Genomic DNA, 14,331 nt, shown 5'->3' on the forward strand with positions numbered 1-14,331 from the left:
TGGCACGACCCGATGTATTCTACTCTTAAAAATGCTAGGTAAATTGTAATTGAAGAAATCCTATATTGTAGATTTCTATAAGAGACAAAGGGAGGCAGATAAAATCTGCCTTTTATAATAAGATATATATATATATATATACACACACATACACCCACACATACATTCATCTGTCTACATAAAAGCCCACTAACTATTCTACTCTATCTGTGTAAACTGTGGATATGGGCATATGATATCTACTATGTATATTTCTTATTTAACATTGGGGAAATTATAAGGCACCAAAAGAGAATGACTCTCCCCAGACACAACAGAATATGCTTCAACACACGAACTCATATAAAGAATCTTGCAAACCAAATTCAAAAACGAAATATATATATATATATATATATTATATATATTCTTTGTTGTTGTCCCCTTCCACAAGATGGCAGTAAAAATAAGGATCAGCAGTGATGCCATCAGACCTTCCTGTGGTAATGGAGATGTGATCACCTGGCTCCATTAAGATCAAGGTTGTGGCCCAACTGCAAAGCATCAAAGATGTAGCAGGTCTCATGGCTCTGTATCTGGAGGGAAACGCTTTGGCACTGTACCTTGAAAATGATGAAATGGACCAATTGGACACAGAGAAGATTGAGCTACACCTAAAGGAAGCCTTTATGGAAGGATTGTATGCGACATTCGCCAAGCTAGGAAAGGTCAGGTAGACAAGGGAACACCTGGACTTGTATGCAGCGGAGGTTTGGAGACTGGCCATGCTATCTGGTTTTACTAGTGAGGGATTAAAAAAAGGTGGCATGGTTGGCTTTTGTAAATGGTTTCCCTGGTGACATATCAGTGTGGCTGCAATAACTTCCGGGCAGTTGCAAACAAGCATTTTTGAGGACAAACAATATATGAGATTGTGATGATGACAGTGATCATCTACTACTAGCATGTACATCACTCATAGCTACTGTCCTTGTTGGGAAACAACAGCATCTACAGACTACTAAACTGATTCGCTTATTTTAAATATATTCTTTCCTGTCATTTGCTGTAACAACAAATTGCTTTGTTAAGGATAAATATTTTATATTAGGAATTTCACACAAACTTCTTGTCCATTCATCTCTTAAATCAACCAAAGTATATCTTCATTACACTAGTGACATGACTATAGGAAACATTTTTTCATGTTCAGAATTGCTAAAGCATTGAATAAACTATCCACATCAGTTGTTAGTTGTCAGGACACTACATCCTTGAAAACTTCCATGCTTCCTGAAATTCACCAACAGTACCCCTGATTCCCCCCCCCCTTTTTTTTTACTTATTCACTGTTCACTTCCTGTGTATATTCAATGTAATGTTCATGCAGTTTTGACTACTTTTTTTCTGATGAGTTACAGTGCATCTGAGCACTGTATAAAGTTAATTCATTATTATTGTTATCATTATATTTACTGCTATAACAAAATGCTTAGCGGTATTTCATCCATCGCTACGTTCTGAGTTCAAATTCCGCCATGGTTGACTTCACCTTTAATCCTTTCAGGGTTGATAAAATAAGCACCTGTTGAACTGGAAAAAGACATCTCAGGGGTGTCTGGATGTATAGAGCATGCATCAATGATTTGGTAGGTAATCCATAGAGCTGGAACAAAGTAACGGGGTCTTAATGTCATTTGGCCTTCATCTGGCAAATACCTATGGATCAGACCCACACAAAATGACTCAGCTGGTTCCTGAGGTATATCATACCTCAATCACCATCAAAGAATTGCTGAAAAAGTACTTCCGTGGCTTTGGACTGTGATCCTTCACAAAAGATTTCCAGGGATTGATGCAATTGACTCATCCCCTCCTCCAAAATTGCTGCCCTTGTGGAAAAATTTGAAACCCTATGTTTACTGTTATAAATTTAATAAAGGATAACTTCTTACATATTAAAATCTTAACTATCTTTCATGTTTATAATGTTATTTCTAGCTAAGATTTAAATATAAATTTGAACACTTCAATTAAAATGATTTCAGTAAAGTTGATATTGAATAAGTTGAGCCAAAGTTCATTGTAAAAAAAAAAAAATATTTTTCATTCTGAAAAAGTGCAAGGTAGACATTAATATAAAAAATGCATTGAAAGACATTGATACAAAATAAAACATATTTCTTCTCTTTAAATAAAACAAAATGAGATGTTTCTTATTTAAAATATAAAAAAAAAAAACTGAATAAAATGTTTATTCTTATTCTGCATTGGATTGAATTAGATTACCTATATTCAGTTCACTGAAGGATGAAGGCCTCAGCATGTTCTACCTAAGCTAGTCAGAAGTAAGAGGACTGTTATAGAGCAGGGCTTAGCAAGATAGGTTTCTTTAATAGTTATAATTTATTGCTGTTTGATTCTTACCATTTACATGGTCTTGGTACATTGGGCAGAGCTATAGTCAATTTCTTTATCAACCATGAGATTGAGAAAAAGAGGGAACGATACAAGGGTCAGGGTAACGAATGAGACGAAACGTATGAATAAACAAGCACTTAAAATATATACAATTAAATGAGAATGAGGGATTTACCAAAAATGAAGCGGAGGGTGCGGTCGACCCCACAAACCACATACTCACACTGAAGACGTTGCTTTGTCCTTTTTTGGTTCTTGTTTAGACAGGTTCTTTCACTCACAACATACTTGCTGCAGACTTCCATCTTTTACGAAACACACTTTGCGACGGGTATTTCTTCTCCAGCCTTATTTTCCGTTTCATGTGGAAAACGAAAAAGTTGATTAGCTCGAGACTGGAGATGAACATGCCTGCTACAATTCCTTTCACTCACATCTTCCATACTACCTCTTTCGCAACAGCAACTACCGAGAGAAAACAAGCTTGCTCCTCCCTATTGAGGGAGGGCGGTGGATCGATCTTGATTACAGATTCACTCAACAGTTGTACTCTTCTCAAATGTGATAGCAGGTGTTCAACATAAGCCCAGAGTCCAGTCACCTTGGGGCACTGAACAATCGCATGCAGGACAGTTTCACTGTCCTGCTTGCATCTTGCACAAACCGGTGAAGGTGCACACCTATGTCTAGAGAGCTTATCTCGAACCGGTAAAGCTCCTTTGTAACATTGCCAGGTCAGGGACTTTTGGTAATTATCCATAGGCCCCGGCCTGAATGTTCTTTGGAACAGGTTGGCCAGTTGATCGTCGAAGCCTAGGGTTTCTTCCAGGACATCATCACACTTGGACTCTACTAACTCTCTATAGAAGAATGAGGTAGTACCCCCGCCACTGGCATTGCCCAACTGGGGAAGAAGCGTGAGTGCCTGATGGCACTCTACATGCCACACGTCCAACCTCGGTTTACACTTGATCCATGGGTCCAGTTTGGTAAATGATGTGAACTGTGGAAATAACAGATTGATGAACGGACACCACACCTGCTCACCATTCAGGTAAAACCAGCAGTGCCTAAGCCTGAGCGCATGTCTGCGCATTTTTAACCAGGGCTATAGTCATAGGTTGATTGAAGCCATATGAGCACATTTAGTAGACAGTAACTGAAAGAAGCCTGTCATATTTATCTGTCTATCTATCTATATATATATATATATATATGAAATAAATCGTTTTTAAACCTGCTTCTGCCTCTCCTGCAGGTGCTAACCTGCAACAGGTTAAGTGAACCATTAACAGCATTGATCTCACCATTTCAGAGGGTCTGCAAAGGACATGGGCACTAACTCCTTCCTCTAGGCCCAACAAATGAAAAAAAAATGTCCAAGGTGTTGGCCTCATGATTGTAAAATAATGGGTTTGTTTTCTGTAGCAGACTATGTGAAGCTCTTGAACAAAGCACTTCATTTCACATTGTTCCAAAGACTTGGCTGAAAATGAGTAACATCTGCAACTGGGATTAACCTTGGGATAGACTAGCATCTGATGTAAGGGAAGCCTTTATCAACTATAGAAAGATTTATCACAATAGCCATAGTTAACCATGGCCTTGACTGACACACACAGACACAAGTAAAACAGAACACTAACAAATTTCTTTGGTGGAAATAAAAGTGTCTATCTCTCTGATTAGTTAAGTGTGATAAGGCCATCATTAGATTGTAATTAAGAAACATTAAAAGTTGATTTCAAAATCATAAATAAAAATGACTTACTTTGCTTTCACTAAAATGATTGCATTGCTGGCATTTATAGCTTTATTGATGGTTTCACTAAAAGTCTGAATGTCTTCACAGGTATAATCACCCCAATTGTTTGCATTAATTTGAGTGATTTTATTTTTCCCCTCTTCATATGAATAGAATTCTCCATGATACCAATTGGGAAAGTACAGGCTGTAATACATCAAAAGAAATAGATTTTTTGAAACAAAATTTTTAATTGTTTTCCTACATAAAGTCCATGTTAAGGTTATCTAGATATTATTTTGCATTGGCTACCACTGTGAAACAGAATGATATGAACATTATTAATAAGGAAAGGAGGTAAACAAGAGTTGCATTAATTAAATAAGTGTCAGAGATGTAAATAACAGTGTACAATATTTACAAATACAACAGGAAATGTAAAATATAAACAGGAGTGCATCATTAGAACAACTTAATATGTAGAAAGTTTTTGTTCTTTCTTATTATCAAGTATAATAAATTCCACGCCCCTCAACTGTTACATTAGTGCAACTGTTTATTTTCTCACCAGCATCTAAATAATCAGGTACTCCAAAGATACCTTGAATGTTGTAATCACCTTGTTTTTGATGCTAGTTGTATGTAAGTTACTCCTTGACCAGATCCAGTTAGAATTCTTTATGATTGATTTTGCCATTGCTTTTTGGGCTCTGGTTTTATTTTCCCCAGATACTGAGAGCTGTTTCATGCAATCATAAGAAGATTCGCCCACAAACCAGTTTGCTCTCAATCAGATTATTTCAAGTTGTTGGTTAAAGTGCTTCTATGAGTTCAGTGAGAATCACTTGTTTTGAGGAAAGTGGAGTACAGTATCTGATCTCAAACAACCTCTTGTTGACTTATTCATTTTTTTGAAAGGTCTGCTGAACACACCCAGTTATCCACTCCATCCTGTAGACTCCACCAGCATTATCCAGTTGGCACAACTGTTTCAAGCCATAAATTTTTTCCATGTGATGTGCAGAACTTTGGTGGAGCTTCTGCTAGCATAGTCTTTCCTGTTACAGTGCAAATCTGTGTGTTTCGCTTGGGCTATTGTTGCTTTGAATGAGATCAGCAAATATTCCACTATTTGCTTTAACAGAACAGGTATGCATGAACACCTGATTTCTACCATTTTACTAGGTTTGTATTCAAAGACAGAAGGTCATATACAGATCTAAGGGCAAAGCTGATCCTAAAAGGAACCACATGCCATGTCAATCCGGCTGAGACTTCTTCGGAATGCACTCTCCCACAATGTCTATCATCCTTGTTGGCCCTGCTGGGCTGCTTTCAGAATTCTTTTGCCATTCTTTTCTCCATTTCCTGCATTATCATGTATATTTTTGTTTTACTTTCTGCTTTGACAACCATTATTTTAAGCCTAGTTGTTGCCTACAAGGTTGCACACATCCACTTATTTCTGTAATTTTGAAGCTTTCCTTTGCCTCTTTAACTTCCAGTTTTCAGCTTGCCTTAACATTGTATCCCGAGTCCTCAAGCATACATAGGAACCTTGCTTTTCAGTCTTGTACTCCTGCACAATGAGGTTTAGGGGTAGTTTCAGCTTTGCTTAGTGACAGAGAGACTAACACTACACCAGATCATTTCCTTGTATATTTGTTAATCTTGGCTTCTATCATTTCCACTATGCTAGTGGTAATAGTGTATATGGGCAGAGGCCAGAAGAGCAGTATGATCAGCACACACTGCAGGTATCTGATGTATTTGTCAGTGAGGCCACATAGATCTATTGCCTGCAAGCTTTCCTCAGCCATTTGCATTGATACATTTCCCTTTTCTTGTATCATTCAGGGAATCACCATACCACCTTTCAAGGCTATAGACTGGTTCTTCTGCCACTGTTGGAATGGGTTAGTTGGCTACAGTGAACATGACCATACCAGTTACTCTCCCTTTCTGTAGTGAGAGGCTCTGCAATTCTTTGATTTGAAATTCATCCTAGGTCAGGTGACCTGCTTGTCTAACCACTTCAGTATTTGACATATTTCATCTTCTGTAGAAAGGACCGTTTTTAGAAGGAGCATTTGATAGTCATCTCCAAGGTCTGCTTGATCTATACCACTTACTGCTGCTTTCATGATGAATTCTACAGCAAGTATGAACAGTATTTGAGAAATGACAGTATATTGCTATGGCTACTTCCAAATTGAGTCAATCTGCCAGGAAATCCTTTCTGAAGGATCACAGTCAGAAGTCATGGAAGTACTTTTTCAGCAATTCGTTGATTGTGTTTGAGGTATGATATACCTCAGGAGCCAGCTGGGTCATCTTGCATGAGACTGATCCACAGGGCCAGATCAAGCCAAATGACATTAAGTTCCTGTTGCTTTGCTCTAGCTCTATGGATTACCTGCTAGATTATTGATGCATGTTCTATACCTCCAGACACACCTGGGATGTCTTTTTCATGAACTGTCATATCCTATGAAACATTCAAATAACATTTTGAATAACTATCAGAAACAGTTCAGATTTCTATTTTTCTTACTGGTCTAATTGAAACATTTAACAAATTTTGTTCTTTTAAATTAGTACTCTAGTAGTCATTAGATAGCTTATTCCAGAACCATTTATATATTCCTATGATGAAGGCCAGTTTGTATGTTCACAATCAATTTTGATAACTAATTGCATAAAAGCCTCTATCTAGTCAACCACCTTGCTAGAAATCCTAACTAAATTCATTCAATCCTCACCCTATTACCTTGAAAAGAAAAGTCAGGATACACTGGCTAATGTAGTCTTTGATATACAAAAAGACAGTCACAACTGGAAAAACTTTTAACCATAAGATTGCTGAATTAAGGATTGACCTGGGACTATCAAAATCATCTAATATCTATTTTCCATGACGGTATGGGTTGGATGGTTTGACAGATCTTGATGAGCTGCAGAGTCACATCAGGCCCCAGTTGACATTGTTTCTACAGAGCGATGCTCTTCCTAATGCTAACCACAGATGGTAGCGGCAAGGTGCCAGAGCGCACTCTCAAGGTACTAGAAGGTGATTATAAGGGAGAATATAGATTGTGGATCAGGAAGGAAGGAAGGAAAGGATGGGTACTTTCATAACAATAATACTAAGAAATGATTATGAGTTGTAATTGCTTGATAACTGACTTGATCTAAAATGTGTCAGAGGTGAAACATCAGAGGAATCATGCTAGCCTTTTAAAACATGCATATACTGTTACATTAATTTCATTTTACATTGATACATAATAATATATTTTTCTTTTGTGTTTTAGCTACCATGTCCAGAATATAGGACATAGGCAATCATGCCTTGCCACAATTCTCTGTTCCTTGCTTTCTGTAACAGTTCCACTTCCTGATGTTTAATGCCTCTTTCTCCCAAACATTTTGTCAAGCTTGACATCCATATCATCCTACTCCTTCCTCTGCTTCTTTCCCCTTCAATCTTTCTGGTCGTCGCTAAATTCTCCAGGCTCTCTTTCTTCATCATACGACCAGGAAATCTCCATTGCATATCTCTTATCTCATGAAGCAGTTTCCTATTTACCGCAGCCTGGGTCATCAATTTTTCATTAGACACCTTTTCTGTCCATGTTCTCCTCAATACTCTCCTTCAGAACCACATTTCACAACTCTCCAAGTACTTTCTCATTCCTGATGTTATAGACTTTGTCTCACTTCCATACGTTGACACAGAGTAGACATAGCAATTTAATATGCAGATCCTGGTATTGATGTTCAGAGTATGGTTTCTCAAGATGTTATACAATACTTAGAATGCAGATTTTGCCAGCACTATTTGCATTTTGATCTCTTTCACATATCTTCAAATCTTTTTGAAGGTAGTTGAAAGATGATACCTGCTTAATGATTTAGTTGTTCCCTTTCAGCATGCACTTTGAGTTTCCCTTGCTCCCACTGCTCCTGATTTCTTCAGGAGTGCAATAAAGACAGATTTACCCAGATCTTCTGGAAATTTCCCATCTTCATAGATCTTGCATATTATATCTGTCAGTTTTCTAATTCCATAATCCTCTAATGCTTTGTTCATCTCAATGACAATTCCATCTGGCCCAACAGCTTTGTTTTTTCCCTTTCATCATTTTGATGACTGCCTGTACTTCAGATGGCAGGATCTTTGGACCCTCATAAGGGTCAGGCAAACCAGACAAGGTTGCTCTTGCATCATGAAATAAATTTCCTATACACTCTATTTATTGCAAATGTCAATCTTCTCAATCAGCATGGTATCATCCTTTGCTCTGATATACCCAGAATCTGAGCATCCTGACTTTCTGCCAGAAATCACATTTATCTTCTGATGTACTTTGTAGCCTACTGGTAGAATACAAAGTATGTTAGTAGATAATATTATATATATATATATATATATATATATTTTTTTTCTGCCTTTAACCCTCCAACGCGGAGTATAGGCCACTTATAATTGAATTCCATGTCGCAAAATTTTTCGCTTCTGTACTTATATTCTGCCATGAATGTCCCCCTTTCTCTAGTTCCTTTTGTGTTGATCTCCACCACGAGTTCTTAGGCCTACCTCTCCTTCTATATACATCCAGATTCCAATGTAAAGCACTTTTCGCTACATTTGGTGTGTCTTTTCTAATTGTGCTACCAATCCACTTCCACTTTTTTTTAATATTTGCTCCCTAATCGAAACTTGATTTGTTCTTTGCCATAGCTCCATATTGCTTATGTGTTTAGGCCATCTAATTTTAAGTATACTACACAAGCATCTGTTGATGAATGATTCTATTTGCTTATTTGACTTAACTGTTGTTCGCCATGTCTCAGCCCCATACAATAACACAGCTTTTACGTTAGTGTTAAAAATTCTTATTTTGTTCTTTATTGAAATTACACTTGTGCTCCATATTTTTTTTAACAGATGAAAAGCAATCCTTGCCTTACTTATTCTCGTCAAAAAAGTCCAATAGAATAAGCACTAGTATATAATATATGATCAGAATCGTAATCGATCAATGGAAATTGCAGATGTGTTACCAGTGCCGGTGGCATGTAAGAGAACCTTCCGTTTCGCGACCGTTGCCAGCGCCGCCCTGACTGGACTCGTGCCGGTGGCACATAAAAAGCACCATCCGTTCGTGGCCGTTTGCCAGCTCTGTCTGGCACCTGTGCGGGTGGCACGTAAAAAGCACCCACTACACTCACGGAGTGGTTGGCGTTAGGAAGGGCATCCAGCCGTAGAAACACTGCCAGATTTGACTGGGCCTGATGAAGCCTTCTGGCTTCACAGACCCCAGTAGAACCGTCCAACCCATGCTAGCATGGAAAACGGACGCTAAACGATGATGATGATGATGATGATATACTATGTCAAAAAAATGTATCATCTATACCCTGTAACTACAACATTTGTTGAAGTTAGTTGGCTAGTTCTCATAGGCTGTGGGGGTAATTTGAATGTTCAAAAGTATCATAAACTAATTAGTAAATTAAATGAGAATATATCAATATATATATTTAATTTTTTTTATTTCCAGTGCCAAGGAAAGGTTACTGATACTATTTATGTAATATTTCTAAATCAGATGAATCAATAAATTCAATTGTATGTCTCTTTGTGGTCTAGAAATTTTGAGATGATTCAGTAATATTTGATAAACTATGGCACCAGTATTTGTGCAACTTTTTCATTTTTTTAAAATTTTTTATTTTTTTTAGTAGATAAGGTTATTGAACAAACTAAATAAATAGCTATCCATGGAGTTGATTGAATGATTCAGATTTTGGACATTAGAGTGAATATATGCTTTTCTACTCTAGACACAAAGCTCGAAATTTTGAGGGGGGGGGGGCAATCAATTAGATCGACTCCAGTATGCAACTCGTACTTAATTTATCAACCCAAAAGGATGAAAGGCAAAGTCGACCTGGCGGAATTTGAAGTCCAAACATAAAGACATGAAATACCGCTAAGCATTTCACCCAGTATACTAACATTTTTGCCAGCTCTCTACCTTAGTACAGTGAATATATGACCTTCTTAAAGATTAACTACATCATTTCATCCTTGGGCTGCTTGTACTTTATTTTTGCACAATTGATCCTCAGGCTGACTGCCAAACTGCAGGTATTCAGCTTGAACAGCATGGTCTGTAACTGCCCATGTGATGAGTGTAATATCATGTGCAAACCAGAGGTGGGTGAGCAGCTCACTAGTGATTTACATGTCACTGCTACAGCCAATTTCTCTGGTGATCATTTCAAAACATGCTGCGATGAGTTTCAGAGATGATATCTCCTTGTATGACTTCCTTCTCAACTGAGACACATACAGGTGATGATAATAAGGCCATGTCTGTAGGGCATTCCAAATTTGTCACTCTAAGGAGATTCATGTATTGTGCTGCAACATCTTGCTTCGCGAAGCTGAAGATCTTTTTATAGTCAATGAATACGACAAACAGAGGCAACCAGTGTTCTTTCACTTGCTCCAACAACTGTATCAGAATGAATGTGTAATCCATTGTGTTGAAGTTCTTTCTAAATCCTGCCTGTTCTCTTGACTGTTGTTCATCAAACTATTGCAATAATAAGCATACAATTATCTTCATAAACAGATTGTATATGTGAGACAGGAGATATATTGGGTGATAGTTCCTGAAATCACCCTTCTTGTACAACAGGATGGTGTTCTATTCTTTCCATTAAGAGGGTATATGACCTTCTCTTACGTAGTGATTGAAACATAGAGCAATATGTTATACCATCCTTGCCCAGTGCTTTACCCTTTTTCAACCTCTCTCATCAAAACAGATGGTACTTCTTGTACTCTCTATGACAATAGAGGATGACTGCCACAGTAGATTTTAAGATATTGGTGTAGAAGGTTTGGCAAATCTCCATTTCCTCCTTTCCATTCACTTCAGTGCTCACCACATGTCATACTTCATTGACTTGATGTGGCACATTGGCTATGGTGGTTGGGTATATGTACATACACCCTGGCAGTCCAACCTAGCCACAAAGGCACCAAACTAACAACCATGCTGATGGACTGCTTTTGCTAAAGTAGGTATAAAGAGTATTCTGTAGAGGCTGAAGTTAAACTGAAGAGGTGAATGGCCTGCCTGCTTTGCCAGTGGGGTGGCATCATTTAATGGCTCAAACAGCATTAGGAAATGGGCCACAGTCCCTTGTGCACCAATCAAACAGTGAGAGGATGCTAAAAGTCTCTGGTGCCCAAAAGCAGCCACAGAAAAGGACTAACCTTATATGTACCTATAACTGTAGAACTTTAGTACAGATGACTGAACTGAACCACCCGATGGAAGAGAAGGTTAAGATCAAGTGTGATGTGTTAGGACTTTGTGAAATGTGTCAGAGAAATCAGTTGAATGCAAAATGGAAGTATTGTGAGACTGGGATATGCAGAAGGTCCTCAAGCAGTCAGAGGCATCGGGTTCATTGTCAGCAAGGAATGGGCTGATAAGATTCAGAATAAGAGTGCTAAATGTTCAACTCCAGAAAGTCAACTACAAAGATAGTGAAAGCCTACGTTCCCACCAGTATCACCAATGACAATGTTGTGGAAGATTTTTATGATGAGCTGGAACAAGTTCTAGTTGCTAATTCCACATACACTGCCGCGATGAGAGACCTCAATGCAAAAGTGAGCAAAGGACGACAAGATGAACAATATGTGGGAAGATTCAGGCTCGGAAGTGGAATGAGACAAGAGAGCATTTAGACCATGGCAGAGGTGAAAAGGCTGTACATTGGGCACAGCCCACTCAAGAAGATGGAGAAGAGCTGGAACTGGACCTGGGTAGCATCAAATGCAAAAGACCAAAAGATCGACTACATCCTGATCAATAAATGACGCATATTACAAGATGTCTTAATTACATAAACTAGAATCTCTTTTTAGAGCACAAGAAAAAAAAAACCTTCAACCCCCAATCAGTTGATAAAATTCTATAAAGTTCATCTATGAACCTCACTGGAATATTTTTCACATGTCAAGACAGTGCTGATTCTATGCACACACCAATATCCAAAAGAAAACTTCTCAATTGAATTGCAAAAGTTTGCCATGCTGTTTCTTCAGACGACCATCTCTACCAATTGCAAGTTTCTTCTCTCCTGAACTAGTTAGCTATACATCTTATCTACCTAAAACCCACCTAGGCAACTGGTCTGTCTTCAAAGATTCTTCCTTGACCATTTTACCCAATCCACCTCTTCCTCTTCTTGTATGTACCTCTGGAATTTTAAACTAGCCCATCTTTCTGCAAACGTCAGAATATAGTGTTTAGGTCTATATTGTGTTCTGTTCATCTATTTACGTTCTTATCTAACATCAACCGCCAATGTTTAAAATGAACATTAACCGCAAACCTCACCAGTTTGGAAAGACTTCTCTTGATGAACATATTACATAAAATAACAATTAAAAAACATGCTGACACGTTCAGCATAACGTAACAATAATATTACTATATTAAGAATATTCTAAAATCTTGCCTACTTTGAGGGATCATAAAACATACACACAAAAATATCAACAGCCACATTCAGCCCAATTCAAAATCAGGCGAAAGTAAAGAATACGCACACCCGATGTTTAGGGTTAGGGTTTTTGTTACCCCAAAAACGAATGGTGTGTGTGTTCTTTACCTCCGCCCAAAGTCGTTCATCAGACAACTAATTCTAATAAAATGCGAGTCAACAAATTAAAACTACAGTTGGCATTCTACCGAAAGAATTCCTTACTGTTTTTAAAAGTTGATGTGAAATCTCGACGAATTGTGGTTAAAATTCATTTTCCTTTTAAATCTAAAAGATTTCTTGGCGTAGATCGTAAGTATAATATGAAGGTTAGATCATTGAACATTACCGTGGTATCCTGTGGATTAATTATGTTGTTTTTTTTTAATCTCAAGAAGGCACAAAACTTTGCGTATGATGCAGTGAATGAGAATATATGACCTTCGTACATTTTACAACAGCAAAAGTGATAAGAAGAGCAATGGCCACAATCGGGAAGAGAAACTATGTCGCGGACTTAAAATGACTCATTATAAAAATATTCAGTTAGGAAAATATATATAAACATATGACGACAATCTTTGGTATACAAGAAGGTTATTTTGAGAAGATATGAAGACGAGTTGAATAAATCAACATTTTTAAAATTGTGGTCACCCATATTACAAAAATCAAGGAAAGAAATGTAAAATCAGAACTGGAAATGAGTGTCAAGGGAAGGGAGTTAATGGAAATCCGCGCTAATTGTCTTTCGTCGTTTGGTGTAGGATTTCTCAGTTCCATGGTGGAAAAGTCATTTGAAATAAATAAAATGAAAACAATCTTCAAGATGTACAAAAGTGTCCTTAAACTCGGAAAAACAAGGCATATAGCTTTAAAAATAAACTAATCACTCAAAAGTAGGCATATACCGTACCGTCCCATACCTTATTTGATATAATAGGATATAAAAGCCCTAAAAAGTTTCATGACTGCGTTTAGTAGTACACAGGACAATTTTTTCACTACAAACAAATGACACTTAGTGTGGAATAGAGAAACCGTGTCTTGAATTGTCTTCTTTATTTACAAGTAATAAACAGTGTTTTAAATATTACACATTAGACACTAAAACAAACGAAATAAAATATTTTGATAAAATTTAAACAAGGTAAACAATGAAGAACTGTGAAAAACTAAAATATATATCCATAAATATTGAAGGGATTTCAACAAGTTGACGAAACAGTTATATGGGAGCAACGATTTAACCGTAAACAACGTTAAATAGATCATTTGATAGCAGATGAAAGAAGTTCATTTACAAGTTATCAGCTTTTCTTCTGTCGTTCACTAGAAAAACACTTACCTGCATTACATCTTGAAGAAGTGAAGATATATAAGAAAAGCAATAACCATCGTAAATCCAACAGGTGTGTCGCCATCTTTACATTTAATAAGGTCAATTTTTCTCGATCAGGTAAGGCTAGAAAGGTAAGTGGTTTTACACCTGTGCTGCCACCTATCTAGGTAATCAACAGTCACACCTTGTGTGACGGCAGTCGAAGCCGTATGAAATTGTAACTCTGTTCGTCTTTATTTACAAAAATTGATTGCTTTTATTAGGACAC

The 14,331-nt window shown here is 37.4% G+C and overlaps 1 protein-coding gene across 1 annotated transcript in view; it reads right to left on the reverse strand.

Moving 5' to 3' along the window:
* LOC115222299 overlaps positions 1-14,255 on the reverse strand; it is a 41,964-nt gene extending 27,709 nt beyond the window's left edge. Inside the window, exons 1-2 of the mRNA XM_036511422.1 lie at positions 14,070-14,255; positions 4,172-4,351 (exon numbers count right to left, since the gene is read on the reverse strand). The gene's annotated coding sequence lies outside the window, so the exon portion shown is untranslated. The remainder of the gene's footprint in view (positions 1-4,171; positions 4,352-14,069) is intronic.
* Between the last annotated feature and the right edge of the window lie 76 nt (positions 14,256-14,331).

This window comes from Octopus sinensis, linkage group LG19, assembly GCF_006345805.1.
Source record: "Octopus sinensis linkage group LG19, ASM634580v1, whole genome shotgun sequence".
In the NCBI taxonomy this organism is placed as follows: domain Eukaryota; kingdom Metazoa; phylum Mollusca; class Cephalopoda; order Octopoda; family Octopodidae; genus Octopus; species Octopus sinensis.